The sequence below is a fragment of the Nycticebus coucang genome, chromosome 5 (genome assembly GCF_027406575.1).
Source record: "Nycticebus coucang isolate mNycCou1 chromosome 5, mNycCou1.pri, whole genome shotgun sequence".
NCBI classification, from domain to species: domain Eukaryota; kingdom Metazoa; phylum Chordata; class Mammalia; order Primates; family Lorisidae; genus Nycticebus; species Nycticebus coucang.
The window spans coordinates 40,830,372-40,850,233 of record NC_069784.1 but is presented as its reverse complement, the minus strand read 5'-3'; the positions used below and the strand labels follow the sequence as shown (position 1 = coordinate 40,850,233).

The 19,862-nt window shown below is 38.9% G+C and overlaps 1 pseudogene; it reads right to left on the bottom strand.

Moving 5' to 3' along the window:
- Positions 1 to 269: 269 nt before the first annotated feature.
- On the bottom strand, positions 270 to 1,557 carry LOC128585926 (tRNA (adenine(58)-N(1))-methyltransferase non-catalytic subunit TRM6-like; annotated as a pseudogene).
- Between the last annotated feature and the right edge of the window lie 18,305 nt (positions 1,558 to 19,862).

Here is a 19,862-nt window from a genome sequence, read left to right as displayed (position 1 = left end):
GGCTGAGGCAAGAGAATCGCCTAAAACCCAGGAGTTGGAGGTTGCTGTGAGCTGTGACACCACAGCACTCTACCAAGGGTGATAAAGTGAGACTCTGTCTCTAAAAAAAAAAAAAGTAAACAAAAGGCTTATTTATTCTTCTCAGGAACAAATGTATAGGCATGTTCTTATTCTCAGGATATGAATAAACGATTAGTAATGGCATCTAAAATTTAATAACTAACTGTATGATGTCTCTTAGAACAAAAATCAAAGTAACTCTTAAAAGGTTAAGAGTCAGACGCTGAGCATTTCCGGTTTTTTAGCTGCTGGCTCCTCAGTCTTGTATGTTCTTTTTTTTTTTTTTTTTAATTTTTGCTTTCAATTTCAGCTGGCTTTCACTCTTCTTAGTTTGAAGGGTTTTTTTTTTTTTCTTATTTTCTTTTTTTTTTCTCTGTTCTTCCTTTAGTGACTCTTGCCCTTTGCCTCCCGAGTAGCTGGGATTACAGGTGCCCACCACAATGCTCGGCCTTTCACTCTGGCTCACTCCTGCTCATATTGGTCTCGAACCTCGGAGCTCAGGAAATCCACCCACCTCGGCCTCCCACAGCGCTGGGACTACAGGCATGAGCCACCACGCCCGGCCAGTCTTATATGTTTCTAAAGTGCTTGAGTTGGACTTAAGGTTGGCATCTGCTTAAAGGTTGTCAATGGGCAATGGTGAAGCCCAAGAGAAGGTACCGCCCACCTCCACTGATCAGCAATTTGGGATGACTTCAAACTGGCAAGACCTGGTAATTTCTGAGTCAGGTCTCAGATAGCCTGAGGTTGATGACCCCCTCCTCTCTTGTAGTTTTGTATAACATTCCAACAAAGGCTGTTTATACTGACATTAGACCATGAACATCCTTGAAGGGGCCACAAAGTCCAGCGAAGAGTGGGTTGAAAATGACTAGCTACAATTAAACCATCTGCATTTCTTTCACTCAGCATAATAGCAGCCTCTAAATGTCTTTTCCTCTGTTCTTCTTGTCTCCTTTGTTTTTCCTGAATTAATGCTTTTTGCTTCTTCTCTATTTCAGCTCCTTAATCTCTGGATCTTGAGAGATGACTTCCATTGTTTCTTGCTCTTCTGAGTGATTGCCTTCTGGGGTCTTTGCCAGGCTGCCTTCATTCTCTTGTTCTGAAATCTGTTTTTCCTCCTCAAGTGTGCCATTACTTTCTTCAACTGAAGCGCTGTCTTTTGGCTCTGCAGATAACATCTCAATGGAAAATGTTCCATTTAGGAGACTGTCTACTTTGTTGAGGGAGAATTCGTAAAGACCATAGAGGAAAGATTGGGGAAATCCAGAACATGCTGTTGCTCCTCGAACAGGCCCACTTCCTGGATACAGCTGAATAATGGAGCCAAAACCTCCCATTCATTCCATCATTGCACCCAGCCCCAAGCCTGCACATGTTTCCATTACAATCATTTTATTGCCAGCATGTATATTTCCCAAGGTCAACATCTGGACTAGGGTATCGTACCACATATGGTTAATTTTTTCCAGGTTCTTTTGCATAATACATAATTGAAAGAATATGGTATGATACACAATGGAATACTAAATGCCTATAAGGAAAGAATGAAGAAGAGCTCTGTAAACTAACACAGAGGGATTTCTTTTTTTTTTTTTGAGACAGTTTTGCTTTGTCACCCTCAGTAGAGTGCCATAGTGTCACAGCCCGCAGTAACCTCAAACTCTTGGGCTAACGCGATCCTCTTGCCTCAGCCTTCTAAGTAGCAGGGACTACAGGCACCCACCACAATGCCCGGCAATTTTTTTTTTTTTTTTTTGGTTGTAGTTGTCGTTGTTTGGCAGGCCTGCGCTGGATTCAAACCTGATAGGTCTATCGCTTCTCAGCCTTTTGGCTAAGATCAAGTGCAAACCCGCCAGCTCTGGTGTATATGGCTGGCACCCTAGCCACTGAGCCACAGACACTGAGCTACACACCGAGAGATTTCTAAGATGGACTATAAAGTGAACAAAATAAATTACAAAAGGGTGGATAACATGCTACCCTACATGTAAGAAGAGATACAAGAAAATGCATAATTATATGCTTACTCATTGAAAAATACAGTGCATCTTAGAAGAGTACAGATGAAAGTTACTAAATGCAGAATATAAATGTCTGAACACAATAACTAAGAAAATGCCATGAAGGCTATGTTAACCAGTTCAATGAAAATATTTCAAATTGTATATAAAACCAGCACGTTGTACCCCATAATTGCATTAATGTATACAGCTATGATTAAATAAAAAAAAAAAAAAGAAAAAGAAACAGTTAAAAAACTAATTACAAAAAGGGGATAAAATGATGAGGAGAATGAGTTAGCAAGGATGAGGTGGAGTGATATTTCTCTGATTATATCTTTTTGTATAGGTCTACTTTGAAAATCATAACATCTCGGGGCGGCGCCTGTGGCTCAGTCGGTAGGGCTCCAGCCCCATATACCGAGGGTGGCGGGTTCAAACCCAGCCCTGGCCAAACTGCAACCAAAAAAATAGCCGGGCATTGTGGCAGGCGCCTGTAGTCCCAGCTACTCGGGAGGCTGAGGCAGGAGAATCGCTTAAGCCCAGGAGATGGAGGTTGCTGTGAGCTGTGTGAGGCCACGGCACTCTACCAAGGGCCATAAAGTGAGACTCTGTCTCTACCAAAAAAAAAAAAAAGAAAAAGAAAATCATAACATCTCACATACTCCCAAATAAATAAATGATTCAAACCAACCAGGAAATGGGGGACTCCCATAGTGAAATACAAATACTAACTGATGAAAGTAAATGTAGTAAGAATGAATAACATAGCCTGGGTGTGGTTGCTCAAGCTATAATCCCAGCACTCTGGGAAGCCGAGGCTGTTGGATTGCTTGAGCTCAGAAGTTTGAGATCACTCACACCAAGAGCAAGACCCCATCTCTAAAAATAGCAAGGCATTGTAGCAGACACCTGTAGTCCCAGCTACTTGGGAGCCTAAGGCAAGAGGATCACATAAGCCCAAGAATTTGTGGTTGCTGTGAACTATGACACCATGGCACTCTACCAAGGGTGACAAAATAGTACTGTCTCAAAAAAATAAAGAAAAAATGAATAACATACTACACCAAGGTATCAGGAAGAAAATAACTAAGCAACGGTAGAAGGGTCCTCGAACTATGGCCCACAGGCCACATGAGGCGATGTGATTGTATTTGTTCCTGTTTTGTTTTTTTACTTCAAAATAAGATATGTGCAGTATGCCTAGGAATTTGTTCATAGTTTGTTTTTTTTTTAACTATAATCCAGCCCTCCAACAGTCTGAGGGACAGTGAACTGGCCCCCTGTTTAAAAAGTTTGAGGACCTCTAGGCACTAAAAGTCTAAGACAAAAAGAACTGTACTTAAGTGCTATGATCCAGTCATAGCACGTAGGGTTTCTCACAGGTGTATGAGTTAGCAATCCTGAAACTACCTTTACATGTACACTAGGATTGAACAAATAAATACACATACATAATGATAGCCTGGTTTCTTACTATTGGAGAAAGACATTACAAGGAAAGAAGGACTAAAATGTAACCTGTGATGTTGGATTGGAATAAGAGGTGTCAGTATAAATTCATGGTTTTTAATTAACTAAAACAGATAGACTCAGAAATATACATGTGAATGTATGTTTGTGACAGGATATATTCATGTGTTTCCCATCTCTTAAAGGCCTAGAAGCAGTGAGCCTCCAGAACAATGAGCACACCTAGCACCATTTCTTGGTTTCTGAACACCACTCTCCAACATAAGAAATCAGGGATCCCTGAAAAAGTTGATTCCAGAACTGAGCAAGAAAAATACAAGGTGAGCCTGGATGTCATAAGATAAAGAATTACTCCAAAACAAAGCAAAAGAACCCAAAACCAAACAAACAAACACCATAGGAGCAAACCTGAAGAACCTCATAATAAACAAAATTAAAATACATTGAACAACAAAATAAATAATAATAGCATTTGAACCCCTAGAATATACCTATGAATTTATAACAATATAAAAATAAAATGCATAAATGGGGGCACAGAGGTAGCTCTTCATTATAGTTGAATTCCAATTTAAAAAGGAACTTTTTCTTTAGCTAACAAATACAGTGTAACATAATTCTTTGTATCCTCCATGAATCCCAAACAATAAAATAAATGAACTTTTAAAAAGGAACGGAAAAAGAATCATCACTGCAAATACCTGAGTAATAATGGTGCAGGCAAGATTCACCAATGGATGGTAAAACAAGCGGACAAAAGTTTGAACAGAAATAGGATTCACATGGTCTTAAAATATCTCTCCATAACTGTTAAGGGAAAGGTACAACTATACAGTAGAGAAAACAAGCAAACATGAATTTATCCAAGCAGTCTATGTAAACACCAATATGACATATTAATGTTACAAATCTCTTGATATGATTCATAGAGAAAAAAAATTTTGCATGTGAGAGTTTTGCCAATAATACAAAACCCTTCTGTCATAGACTGAACATTTGTGTCCACCATAAAACTCATCTGTTAAGCCCTTAACCCTGTGTCACTGAATTTTGGAAATGAGCCTATAAAAAAGTTAAGGCTATAATTACTTGAGACCATAGGTGTGGGACCCTTATCCAATTGGATTAGTGTCCTTATAAGAAGGGACACCAGAGAGATTATTCTTCAAGCCCCCACCCCTCCATGCATGTACACAGAGAAAAGGACACGTGAGGATAGAATCAGAAGGTGAGCATCTATAAACCAGGAGGAGATCCCTTGTCAAACACTGAATCATCTATACTCTCAATCCCAGCTTCCAAACTATGAGAAATAAATTTCTGTTGTTTCAACCACCTACTCTGAGTTGCTTTTTTGTTTTTGTTTTTGTTTTTTTGAGACCGAGTTTTTGTGTTGCACTCGGTAGAATATGGTGGCATCACAGCTCACAACAACCTCAAACTCCCGGGTTCAAACGATTCCCCTGCCTCAGCCTCCCAAGTAGCTGGGACTACAGGTGCCCACCACAATGCCCAGCCATTTTTTTGGTTGCAGTTGTCATTGTTGTTTAGCAGGTCCAGGTTAGGCTGGAACCGGCCACCTTTGGTGCATGTGGCTGGCGCCCTACTCCCTGAGGTATGGGCACCGAGCCAATCTGAGTATTTTTGTTGTTGTGAAAGCCTGAGCAGATGATCATATTTCCAATTAGGAGAAAACCTTGTATCTGATAAACTCAGATTGAGGGACATTTTACATTACTGACTGACAGTCTTCTGATGTGTGAGGGTCATGAAAAATAAGCAAAAAGACAAGAACAGTTGCAGGGCAGGGAGGAGTGGCTTGTGCCCATAATCCTAGCACTTTGGGAGGCTAAGGTGGGTGGATTACCCGACTTCAGGAGTTTGCACAAGAGTGAGACCCTGTCTCTTAAAAAAAAAAGCTGGGTGTTGCAGGGGCACCTGTAGTCCCAGCTACTTGGGAGGCTGAGACAAAAGGATCACTGAGCCCAAGAGTTTGAGGTTGCTGTGAGCTATGATGCCAGGGCATTCTACCAAGGTCTACAAAGTGAGAGTCTGTCTCAAAAAAAAAAAAAAATCTCAGCACCCATAGCACAGTAGTTATAGCACCAGCCACATACAACAAAGTTGGTGGGTTTGAACCTGGTCCCAAACCCGGCCCGGACTAGCTAACCAACAATGACAACTTCAAGAAACAACAATCGCAGGGCGTTGTGGCGGGCGCCATGGTGCTCTACTGAGGGCAACATAGTGAGACTCTGTCTAAAACAAACAAACAAACAAGGGCGGCACCTGTGGCTCAGTCGGTAAGGCGCCGGCCCCATATACCAAGGGTGGTGGGTTCAAACCCAGCCCAGGCCAAACTGCAATCAAAAAATAGCCGGGCGTTGTGGCGGGCGCCTGTAGTCCCAGCTGCTCGAGAGGCTGAGGCAAGAGAATCGCTTAAGCCCAGGAGTTGGAGGTTGCTGTGAGCTGTGTGAGGCCATGGCCCTCTATGGAGGGCCATAAAGTGAGACTCTGTCTCTACAAAAAAAAAAAAACAAACAAACAAAAAACAACAAACAGCTGCAGCAAGGAAGGAAAAAAAAAAGCAACTAAATACAATATATGAGCCAGGATAGGATGCCAGACAGAAAAAGCACATAGGTTAAAAAAAAAAAAAAAATGTAGGCCGGGCACAGTGGCTCACAGTTTCAGGTTGCTATGAACTGTGACGCCATGGCACTCTACTGAGAGTGACAAAGTGAGACTCTGTCTCAAAAAAAAAAAAATTGGTATCTCTTTTTTATTTTCTGTTTCTGGTAGGTAGAAATATAGTTGGTTGCAATATTTTGATGCTATATCCAATAATATTTGAAAATTCTCTTATTAATTCTTATAACTTATCTGTTAAAGCTTGAAATTTTGTTTTCATAATCACAACATTGGTGAATAATGAGAATTTAAAAATGTATCACTTCCAGGTGGTGCCTGTGGCTCAGTGAGTAGGGTGCCGGCCCCATATACTGAGGATGGTAGGTTGGATGGAACCCAGCCCGGCCAAACTGCAATAAAAAAATAGCTGGGCATTGTGGTGTGTGCCTGTGGCAGGCGCTGTGATGCCACAGCACTCTACCAAGGGCAACAAAGTGAATAAGACTCTATCTTTAAATATATTATATATTATATATATATAATTTCCATTCTTCCTTCCTGGTTTCCTTTTCTAACTTTATTGCACTTCTAGTAACTTTCAGAACAAAATGGAAATCTTACTGCTGATCTTACAGAGAAAGCCTTCAATGGATCATTATTTGGGTTGATACTCATTATAGGGTTTTAGAAATACACTTTATCAGATTTGTTTGTCTTAAGACAAGATCTCACTTTGTCACCCAGATTAGAGCACAGGGGTGTGATCATTGCTCACTTGGAAAGTTAAGGCATTAGCTTAAAATGTTGGAAAGTTGGCTCAAGTGATCCTAATGCCTTAACTTTCCAAGTAGCTAGGACTACAGGCATGTGTCACTGCACACGGGGAACCAAGAGGCCCAAGGAAGGACTCAGACAACTCCAGCTTGACAAGTTAGATGAGTTTACTAGAGATTACTTACAAGGATGCATGCTCCTGGGAGGTCCAGGAATTTCCTTCATAGGATCTTTCATGCGTGCAAAATCTTCATCTGCCCTCTCTATGGTGTTGCCTTAAATATCTTCTTGAAGAGAGCTCTGAGTAATGTAGGGCTTTTACATTCTATCTTTGCTTGTTCACAGTGAAACAAATCACATGGGTACAGTACCATCATCATATGCTGTCATGCAATACATGTTATGTTAATGATATTACAATTTTCCACAAGGTGGAGGTTTTAGTATTACAATTAACTAAAGGTCACTATAAGACAACTGAAGCAGTTCTAAGGCAGTCAGGGCTGGTCTGCGCTGGCTACTTCAAAGCATGAAAGTGTTGATGAACACAAGAAAATATTGGGACTTTTCCCAGTCCTAGTGTTTATGTTGGTACCTGCCTAGTCAGTTTTGTAACAATGTTTCTGCTGTGCAGTGGGGAACCTGCATTTTTCCCACTATACTATGGAAAAGTAGCCCACTATTTCATAGCTGTTCTCCCATTTGGATATTTGGCTATTTTGGACGTAGACTAGCCAGTTAGTATCTGGGAAAAGAGTCCATGCAGAAGGCAAATCACAAAGCACAGAAATGGAAGAGCTTTTAGCATTATTATGGAGATAGACAAAAAAACAGAAACTTGAGAGACAGAGTCCCAACAAGAAGGGACAAATGGAGAATTGATTCTAACATTCAAATAGTTTCCCCTTTAAGATACTTAAGTTCTGAATCTATACAAAGCAGGGTGCTATAAAGTTTTAAAGGGAAAAAAAAACTCTGAAATGCAGAGTGACATTTCCCACAGTCTTATGGCATTAAAAAGAAAAGGATTTCAATTTGGGACCAGTCAGAATGTAGGGTTCTAGGGAACATACCTGACTCTCAGGTGTGTGAACTCCCTCTGAGGATTATGATGTAGCAAAGGAGGTGAAACATAAATAGTGAGAGTCTTACCAAAAAATCCCCATACTGAGCCCATGATTAGATTAGGATGGCAGGGCAGCCCTATTCTAAATGTCCATTAGGGGAAAATGTAAGCCCCCTGTGAAGAAAAATAACATCATATGGAGACTTCTCAATTTTTAACATAAAATGTTTGGCATTTATCTTAGTCTGTTTTGCATTGCTATAAAGATGCACCTGAGGCTGGATAACTTACAAGGAAAAGAGGTTTATCTGACTGAGGTTCTACAGGCTGCACAAGAAACATGGCACCAGCACCTGTTTCTGGTGAGGACCTCAGGGAAGGTGAATGGGGAGTAAGCTTGTTAGTAAGGCAGTCAGAAAGCAGTGGGAGGGGTGCCAGGCTTTTAAACAACCAGCTCTCATGAGAGAGAACTCACTCGTTACTATTTGAGAATGGAACCAAGCCATTCATGACAGATCTGCCCCCACCCGAACCAAAACCTCCAAATAAGTCCCACCTCAACTTTGGGGATCAAATTTCAGCATAACATTTGAAGTGGGCAAATATCCAAACTGTATCAATATGTAAACAAAAAATTCTAGACATACCAAGATATAGAGCCAAGTGACCTAAAATCAAAGGAAAATACAGACAATAGAAATAGACCCAGAGGGCGGTGCCTGTGGCTTAGTGGGTAGGGCACTGGTGCCATATACCAAGAGTGGCGGGTTCGAACCCAGCCCCAGCCAAACCGCATCAAAAAAGTAGCCGGGCGCTGTGGCAGGTGCCTATAGTCCCAGCTACTCGGGAGGCTAAGACAAGAGAATCGCCTGAGACCTTGGAGGTTGCTGTGACCTATGAAACCATAGCACTCTACCAAGGGCAACAAAGTAAGACTCTGACTATAAAAATAAATAAATACATAAATAAATAAAAAAGAAATAGACCCATAAGGCAAGAGAATCACATAAGTCCAAGAGCTGGAAGTTGCTGTGAGCCATGTGACGCCACGGCACTCTACGGAGGGCAGTAAAGTGAAACTCTGTCTCTACCAAAAAAAAAAAAAGAAAGAAAGAAAAAGAAATAGACCCAGAAGTTATGCTTATATTGGGCATATCAGACAAGAACTTTATAATAGGCTGGATGCGGTGGCTCACACCTGTAATTCTAGCATTTTTGGAGGCCGAGGCAGGAGGATTCCATTGAGGTCAGGACTATGAGACCAGCCTGAACAAAGGGAGACCCTGTCTCTACTAAAAATAGAAAAATTAGCCAGAAGTGGTGGAATGCTGGCTCTAATAACCTCTAGGTCTATTTCTATTGTCTGTATTTTCCTTTGATTTTAGGTCACTTGGCTTTGTATCTTGGTATATCTAGAATTTTTTGTTTACATAATGATATACTTTGGATATTTGTCCACTTCAAATTTGTACCACAATGGTAGTACCAGATATGCAGTGGACTGAGGCAAGAGGATCACTTGAACCAAAAGTTTGAGGTTTCAGTGAGGTAGGCTGACACCACAGCATTCTAGCCTGGGTGACAGAGCAAGACTGGGTCTTTAACTATGTTGACTATAACAGAGGAAAAAGTGAAAAAAATAAATCAAAATCTGTCATTTTAAGCCACTGAGAATTGCTTGTTACTATAGCATCATCTAACTTATTCTGGTTAATGATCCCCTTATTGTCTGTTTAATGTCTTCACAGTGTTCATGGTGCTGTACTTACATTCCTGCTATTTTGTATTCTTTCTCTGTTTCTTTCTCTCTCTTTCCCTCTTTCCTTCCCCTTCTCTCCACCCAGTATCACCAGAGTTTTGTCAATTTTACCAAATTTTTAAAGAACAAACTTTTGGCTTTATCTAAGTTTGCTTTCTAGTTTTTCACTTCTCTAATTGTTCTTCCTTCTGGTCTTTAAAAAAATAAGTTTAGGATTTTTCTTTTTTCTTTTTTTTTTTGCTGTTCTTTCTCTAACTTTTTGAGATGCTAGCTGATTAACTTTTGGGTTTTATTTTTTTCCAACATATACATTTAAAGCTATAAATTATCTCAAAGTTTTAGCTGCTTCCCATAGATCGTGATATATAGTACTTATGTTATTTTTCAGTTTAAAATATTTTCTAATTTCCATTATGACTTCTTATATGATCCCTGGATTTTTAGGAAGCACATTTCTTAATTTCTAAATATATAGAGATATTTTTCTTTTCTTTTCTTTTTTTCGTTTTTTTGTAGAGACAGAGTCTCACTTTATCACCCTCGGTAGAGTGTCGTTGCATCACACAACTCACAACAACCTCCAACTACTGGGCTTAGGTGATTCTCTTGCCTCAGCCTCCTGAGTATCTGGGACTACAGGCACTCACCACAATGCCTGGCTATTTTTTTTGTTGCAGTTTGGCCGGGGCCAGGTTTGAACCCGCCACCCTTGGTATATAGGGCTGGCGCCCTACCCACTGAGCCAAAGGCACCAAAGGATATATCCTGTATGTTTTAAATAATTTAAAATTTTAGAAATTTTTCTTAGGAACAATAAATACTGGCTCAGCTCCCATAACACAATGGTTATGGCACTGGTCACATACACCGAGGTTGGCGAGTTTGAGTCCAGCCTGGGCCTGCTAAACAACAATGACAACAGCAACCGAAAAATAGCCAGGCATCATAGCCTGTGACAACAGCTACTTGGGAGGCTGAGGCAAGAGAATCACTTATGCCCAAGAGTTGAGGTTGCTGTTAGCTATGATGCCATGACACTCTACCAAGGGTGACATAGTGATACTCTGTCTCAAAAAACAAAAACAATATATACTTTGAATTATTTTTATCACAATTTCTGTCTTTGACTAGTTCATATGATCCATTTACTTTCAATTTAATTGTTGATAAATTAGGAATTTTTTACCCTCTTATTTTGTTCTTTACGTTTATCAAGTGTGTTCACTGTTTTTTCTCCCTCATTAACTTTTCTTTAACTGAATAAATATTGTTTTATTATTATTATATTATATTAAAAGTTTTAAACTGTTTTGTCTCTCCTTGTAGTGTCTATACTTCTTATCAAACTCTGAAATTAACTAAAATATTTACTTATCCCCTAGATAGAAAATAAACATTTTAACTCAGTGGTTCTCACCCTTCCTAATGCCACAGCCCTTTAATACAGGTCATTACCCACAGGTTGAGAACTGCTGTTTTAACTCTATTCTATTCTTGAGTTCTTGTTGTTTAGTGTTTTAACCTGAACAATACATTGTTAAAATAGTTTTATAGAATCAATGGTCATTTATATTTTTTTGCATATTTACCACTTTTTTCCTCTTTGATTTTTTTTTTTTTGCATTTCAGACCTTCCATTTTGGATTACATTTTTTGTGCCTGAAATTTATTCTTTAGAAATTTTTTTTTTTTTTGAGACAGAGTCTCATTATGTTACCCTCGGTAGAGTGCTGTGGCATCACAAAAGTATAGACACTACATTTTCTCACAGTTCTGGAGGCCCAAAGTCCAAAATCAAGATATTTTCTGGGTTGGTTACTTCCAGATGCTCTGAAAGAGAAGTAATTCCAAGTCATTCTTCTGTCTTCCAGTGGTTGTCAGCAATACTTGACATTCCTTGGCTTGAAGTCCCAGCAACCTCAAACTCTTGGGCTTAAGCGATTCTCTTGCCTCAGCCTCCCAAGTAGCTGGGACTACAGGCACCCATCACAACACCTGGCTATTTTTTTGGTTGCAGTTGTCATTGTTGTTTAGCAGGCCCAGGCCAGGTTGGAATCCACCACCCTTGGTGCATGTGGCTGGCGCCATAACCACTGTACTATGGGCACCGAGCCATCTTTAGAATTTTTTTAATGAATGTCTGTTGGTGACAAAATCTCTAGGTTTTATATCTCAAGGGATATTCTTATTTCAAATTCAGCCTTTGAGTCTATTGTATCCTGGGGATATTTGCTACTGATAAAACAATGTTCCATCCAACTGTCATTTCTTAAAAGGTAACCTGTCTTGTTCCTCTAGCTATTCTCCATGGATCCTTTAAACTGTTTTCTTAGATTTTGTACAGGTTTACTATGATGTGTCTAAGTGTGATTTTCTTTTTTCCCTCATGAAAGTAATTCATTGGTCTTGTTTGTGGATTGTACCTCCCATATTCTCAGTCATTGTAAATTCAAGTATTGTGTCTACTATGCTTTGATTACCCTCTCTCTGCAACTCCAGTTGCACTTCTGTTAGACTTTCTAACTCTGTACTCATCATTTCTTCACCTAACCTTCACATCTTGCACTTTCTATGTACACTGTGATAGATTCATATAGCTGCCTGAACAAATTACCACAAACTTAGTGGTGTCATACAACAGGAATTTATTTTTTCACAGTTCTGGAGGCCCAAAGTCCAAAATCAAGATATTTTCTGGGTTGGTTACTTCTAGATGCTCTGAAAGAGAAGTAATTACAAGTCATTCTTCTGTCTTCCAGTGGTTGTCAGCAATCCTTGGCATTCCTTGGCTTGTAGGCACATTCACTCTAGTCTCTGCCACTGTTTTCACATGGCCTTCCCTCTGAGTCACCTTCTTGGTGTCTGTCTCCCCAACATCTCTCTCTTTTCTTTTCAAAGGGTGCCAGATGTTAGATTTAGGGTCCACCTTAAATCTAGGATGATCTTCTCTCAATATACTTAACTTACATACACAAGACACTTTATCTAAATAAGGTCACATTTACAGGTACCAGGGGTTTGGATCTGGGAATATCCTGTGGGGGGAGATGTAATTCATTACACTACAGCTACATTCTGATTTATTTCCTCATATAAATCTTATTTATTAGTTCCTTTTAGTTGTGTTGTATCTATTAAACACATTTGTTTATTTATAAGATTTCAATTATTATATTTTCACTTTTAAAAATGCTTAGTCTTGCTGCTCGGGAGGCTGAGACAAGAGAATCGTGTAAGCCCAAGAGTTAGAGGTTGCTGTGAGCCGTGTGATGCCATGGCACTCTACCCGAGGGCGGTACAGTGAGACTCTGTCTCTACAAAAAAAAAATGCTTACTCTTTAGTTTCTTCTCGGAACATATTTTAAAGTTGTTCTTTCCTCCTGTAAATAAAGAAAAACATGGGGTGGTGCCTGTGGCTCAGTGAGTAGGGCGCCAGCCCCATATACTGAGGGTGGCAGGTTCAAACCCAGGCCCGGCTGAACTGCAACCAAAAAACAGCTGGGCATTGTGGCAGGCGCCTGTAGTCCCAGCTGCTGGGGAGGCTGAGGCAGGAGAATCGCGGAAGCCCAAGAGCTAGAGGTTGCTGTGAGTCCTGTGACATCATGGCACTCTACCGAAGGCAGTAAAGTGAGACTCTATCTCTACAAAAAATAAAATAAAATAATGAAAAACATGGGCATTTTACATTTTGTGTCAAGTAATTCCAATATCTAAAGTTTTATGGGTCTGTTTCAATCATTTTCTGTTTCTCTTGGTTCATAGTGCTTTGTTTTCTTTTTTAAAAACACTTCCTAAGGTATTATTGACCTAGCAAAAGTTATACATAGTTAGTGTATGCACCTTTATGACTCTAGAGATATGTACACTCCCATAAAATCATCACAATATATCCAACAAACATATTCTTTTAATGTTGAGGATTCATTGAGGGTGCCAGCTTACACTGATTGCATTTGTTAGGTAAAGTCCCTCTTACAATTGTGCCTTGCCTCCAAAAGGTGTGTCACACATCAAGACCCCACCCCCTTCCTCCTTCCCTCTCTCTGCTCTTCCTTTTCTCCACCCGCCCTCCTTCTCTCTCTCTCTCTCTCTCTCTCTCTGATTTCCCCTTCCCCCACCCCCACCATGTTATTAATTGTCATTAATTGTCCTCATATCAAAATTGAATACACAGGATTCATGCTTCTCCATTCTTGGGATGCTTTACTAAGAATAATGTGTTCCTTAGCCAGGCATTGTGGCAGGCACCTATAGTCACAGCTACTTGGAAGGCTGAGGCAAGAGAATTGCCTAAGCCCAGGAGTTGGAGGTTGCTGTGAGCAGTGTGAAACCATGGCAATCTACCAAGGGCAAGAAAGTGAGACTCTGTCTCTACAAAAAAAAAAAAAAAAAAGAATAATGTGTTCCATTTCCATCCAGGTTAATACAAAGACTGTAAGGTCTCCATTTTTTTAATGGCTGAATAGTATTCCATGGTATACATATACTACAGCTTGTTATGTTGCATATGGGTTGGTGGGCATTCCTGGGTTGGTGGACATTTAGGTTGTTTCCACATTTTGGCAATTGTAAATTGAGCTGTGATAAACAGTCTAGTGCAAGTGTTCTTATGAAAAAAGAGTTTTTTTCCTTAAGGGAAGATGCCCGGTAATGGAATTTCAGGATTAAATGCAAGGTCTAGCTTGAGTTCTTTGAGGGTTCTCCATACTTCCCTCCAAAAAGGTTGTATTAGTTTGCAGTCACACCAGCATCTGCAGTTTTGAGATTTTTGTTATGTGCGCCCTTCTTGATGGGGTTAGATAATATCTCAGGGTGGTTTTCATTTGCATTTCTCTAATAATTAGGGACAAGGAGCATTTTTTCAGATGTTTGCTAGCCATTCGTCTGTCTTCTTTAGAGAAGGTTCTATTCATGTCTCTTGCCCATTGATATATGGGATTGGTTGGCTTTTTTCATGTGGATTAACTTGAGTTCTCTATAGATCTGTTACTAAGCTTTTGTCTGATTCAACGTATGCAAATATCCTTTCCCATTGTGTAGGTTGTCTATTTGCCTTAGTTGCTGTCTCCTTAGCTGTACAGAAGCTTTTCAGTTTCATTAAGTCTCATCTGTTTACTTTTGTTGTAGTTGCAATTGCCATGGCAGTCTTCTTAATAAAGTCTTTCCCCAGGCCAAAATCTTCCAGTGTTTTTCCCATGCTTTCTTTGAAGATTTTTATCATTTCATGCCTTAAATTTAAGTCCTTTATCCATCCTGAAGCAATTTTTGTGAGTGGAGAAAGGTTCGAGTCCAGTTTCAGTCTTTTACATGTGGATACCCAGTTCTCCCAGACACATCTATTGAATAGTGAGTCTTTCCCCCAGTGTATGTTCTTGTTTGGCTTACCAAAGATTAAGTGGTTGTAAGATGTTAGTTTCATTTCTTGGTTTTCAATTTGATTTCAAATGTCTATGTCTCTATTTTTGTACCAATATTATGTAGTCTTGACCACTATGGCCTTGTAATACAGCATAAAATCTGGTATGCTGGTGCCCTGGCTTTGTTTTTATTAGTAAGAACTGCCTTGGCTATATGTGGATTTTTCTGGTTCCATACAAAATGCAGAATCATATTTTCCAAGTCTTGAAAGTACGATATTGGTATTTTAATAGGGATGGCATTGAATCAGTAGATTGCTTTGGGAAGTATAGAAATTTTAACAATGTTGATTCTTCCCAGCCATGAGCATGGTAAATTCTTCCATTTGTTAATATCCTCTGCTATTTCCATAATTTTCCTTGTAGAGGTCCTTCACCTCTTTTGTTAAGTATATTCCTAGGTATTTCATTTTCTTTGAAGCTATGGTAAAGGGAGTTGTGTTCTTAATTAGCCTCTCATCTTGGCTGTTATTGGTGTATACAAAGGCTACTGACTTGTGGACATTGATTTTTCATCCTGAGACATTATTTTTTGATGACTTCCAGAAGTCTTGTGGTTGAGTCTTTGGAGTTTTAAGAATGATCTCTAAGAATAAGATCATATTGTCAGCAAAGAGACAATTTTGACCTCCGGTACTCCCATTTGGATGCCCTTTATTTCTTTGTGTTGCCTAATTGTATTGGCTAGAACTTCCAGCACTATATTGAATAGTAATGGCAACAGAGAGGAACATCGTCTGGTTCCAGTTCTAATTGGAAAAGATTTCAGTTTTACTCCATTCAGTAAAATATTAGCTGTGAGTTTGTCATAGATAGCTTTGATCAGTTTAAGAAATGTGCCACCTATGCCTATACTCCTCAGTGTTCTAATTAGAAAAGGATGCTGGATTTTATCGAATGCTTTTTCTGCATCTAAGGGGAGGCTCATATGGTATTTGTTTTTGCTTCTGTTGATAAGGGAAATAACATTTATGGACTTGCGTGTGTTAAACCAGCCTTGCTGGGTGGCACCTGGGGCTCAGTGGGTAGGGCGCCAGCCCCATTTTCCAGGTATAAAATCATATCATCTGTGAAGAGTGAAAGTTTGATCTCCTCTGACCCTATTTGGATACCCTGATCACTTTCTCTTGCCTGATTGAGATGGCTAAGACTCTCATTACAATGTTAAAAAGCAGTGGAGGGCCATGACTGTGGCTCAAAGGAGTAGGGCACCAGCCCCATATGCTGGAGGTGGCAGGTTCAAACTCAGCCCTGGCCAAAAACCTGCCAAAAAAAAGAAAGCAGTGGAGACAATGGGCAAGCTTGCCTGGTTAGTGATCTGAGTGGAAATGTTATCAATTTTACTCTATTCAATATGATATTGGCTGTGGGTTTGCTGTAGATGGCCTCTATCAGTTTAAGAAAAGTCCCTTTTATACCTATTTTCTTAAGTGTTATCAGTTTAGGAAAAGTCCCTTTTATACCTATTTTCTTAAGTGTTCTGATCATGAAAGGATGCTGGATATTGTCAAAAAGCTTTTTCTTCATCTATTGAGAGAATCATATGGTCTTTGTTTTTTAGTTTATGTGATGTATTATATTTATAGATTTACATATATTGAACCAACCTTGAGAGCCTGGGATAAAACCCACTTGGTCCTGATGTATAATTCATTTGATGTGTTGCTGGATTCTGTTTGCTAGGATCTTATTGAATATTTTTGCATCTATGTTCATTAAAGATATTGGTCTATAGTTTTCTTTTCTTGTTGGGTCTTTTCCTGGTTTGGAGATCAAGTTGTTATTTGCTTCATAGAATATTTTGGGAAATATTCCTTAAGGTTAAGTAATATAGGTACTAGTTCCTCTTTAAAGGTTTGGTAGAATTCTGATGTGAAGCCATCTGGTCCTGGACTCTTTTTTGGGAGATTTCATATAGTTTATTCTATTTCAGTACTTGATATGGGTCTGTTCAGCATTTCCAATTCTTTCTGATTAATTCTAGGAAGTTGATGTGCTTCCAAGTAATGGTCAATTTCATTCATATTTTCATATTTCTGAGAATAAAATTTTTTGTAGCATTCATTAAGGATTTTTTGAATTTCTGAGGTGTCTGTTATTATTTCACCTTTGTCATTTCTGATTGATGATATTATGGACTTTAATTTTCTATTTTGGTTAGGTTGGCCAAAAGTTTATCAATTTTGTTGAATTTTTCAAAAAAACAACTTTTTGATTCATTGATCTTTTGAATAGTTCTTTTGTTTTCAATTTCATTTAATTGCCCTAATTTTTTAACAGTTATTTCTGTTCTTCTGCTGGGTTTGTGGTTGGAATGTAATTCTTTTTCCAGTTGCTTAAGATGTCTCATAAAGTTATTGACTTCCTCTCTTTCCATTCTCTTGAGGAAGACTTGCAATGCTGTAAATTTCTGACTGTTTTTGCAATATCCCAACAGTTCTGATAATTCATTTATTCATTATTGTTTTGTTCCCAAAATTTGGCAATTTCCTTCTTATTCTCATCAATGGCCCAGCTATCATTCAGCATAAAGTTATTTAGTTCCCATCTCTTTGTATGAGTGTGCAGATACTTGTTATTGATGAGTTCAACTTTTATTGCATGATGATCCAAGAAAATACAAGGAATAATTTCTATACTTTTAAATTTGCTGCTATTAGCTTGTGATCTAAGATGTGCTCAATTTTGGAGAATAGAGAAGAATATGCATTCAGTTTTGTTAGGGTGAAATGTTCTGTAGATGTCTGTTAAATTCAACTGTTGCATGGTCAAGTTTAAGCCCAAAATTTCTTTGCTTAGTTTATTATTGGAAGATCTATCCAATACTGCCAAAGGGGCATTAAAATCCCCAACTATTACTGTGCTGGAAAATTAATTAAATTGCTCATGTCTGTTGGGGTCTCCTTTATAATTGAGGAGCATTCTGGTTGGGTGCATAAATGTTAATAATTGACATCTCATCATGTTTGAGTGTTTCCTGTAACAAATATGACGTGACCATCCTTGTCTTTCCTTACTTTTGCTTTGGTTTAGATCCTGGTGTATGTATAAATAAAATTTCCAAGCCTGCCTTTTTCTGATTTCCATTTGCCTGGATTACAGATGCCCATCCCTTCACCCTGAGTCTATATTTATCCTTTAAGGTAAGATGAGACTCTTATATGTAGCAGATAATATGGCCCGAGTTTTTGTACCCTGTGAGCCAACCTGTGCCTCTTAAGAGGACAGTTTAAGCCATTCACATTAATTGAGAGTATTGATAAGCCTGGTAGTATTTTGAGTGTCAAGTTTTCTGAAAGTCCAGTGGACATTTTGAATTTTTTTCACCACTGTGGAAACTGGATTTTGGTCAAGAATTTCGGAGTGTGTTTACTTTGGTAGTAGAGCATTGTGCTGGTCAATATGGAGAATGGGTCTGAGGATATCCTGAAAAGCTTATTTGGTTATGACAAATTTCTTCAACATGTGTATGTCATTAAAGCATTTAATTTCTCCATCATAAATAAAGCTCGGTTTAGCTGGATACAGGATCCTGGGCTAAAAGTTGTTTTATTTTAGGAGATTGAAGGTCAATGGCCATCCTCTTCTGGCTTGAAAATTTCAGCAGAAAGATCTTCAGTCATTCCAATGTTCTTCCCCTTGTAGGTTATGATTTTCTCTTGTCTGGCTGCTTGCAGGATTTTCTCCTTCATATTAACTTTAGTGAAGTAAATTACAATGTGTCTAGAAGATTCTTTGTTTGGGTTGAGTCATGCTGGGGTTCTGAAACTGTCTGCTATCTGAATTTCAGTGTCTCTTGCCATCCTTGGGAAGTTCTCCTCAATTATCTCTTGGAGTATCTTTGCCTTTCCGACTATCCTCTTCAGGGATTCCTGAGGCGAATGTTTGCTCTTTTCGAGTGGTCCCACAATTCTCTCAGGGAATGATCCATTTTTGCTCTCCACTTTTCTTCCTGTTTGAGAATTTGGGAACGTTCAGAAGTTTTGTCTTCAGTGTCTGAGATCCTTTCTTCTGCCTGCTCCATTCTGTTACTGAGGGATTCTACTGTATTTCTTGGATTCAACTTTTTAAGAATATTACCTTCCTCTGTTTATGGCTAAGTTTCAGACATATTTTCATGTTGCCTTTGGTGAAAGTGAGACATATTTATAGTACACTCTTACACTAAAGTTAGAGCTCTTTGGAGTCTCTGGCCTAAAAACATCTCATCTTAGGTCCAATGTTAGGCAGACCCTGGAGTGTGTTTCCCATATCCCATATGCTATGAGCCTATGAACACCGAAACCTAGTTTGCCTAGTTTGCCTAGTTTACCCAGTTTGCCAAATTCCCTCAAATTCCTCTTACCTCCTTGGTTCCTACCATCACTTGGTCTCTGGCTTAAATATTCCTTATTTTCTTTTCAGCTTAATAATGATCAGAAGAAAACCTTTTAAAGTTTTTATCTAGCATTTTAGTTGTTTATACTGGAAAGTTTAGTCTAGCAACATTGTTTGCTATTTTATCAGAAAGAGAAATCCTCTTTTATTTTTTCAGTCAATTTAAATTCTTTTTATTATTATTATTACTACTAAAAGGAAAAACATATTATTATTACTACTACTAGTATCCATAGCACTTATACTTTTCCTTTTTGTTTTTCGAGACAGAGTCTCACTATGTTGCCCTCGGTAGAGTGCGT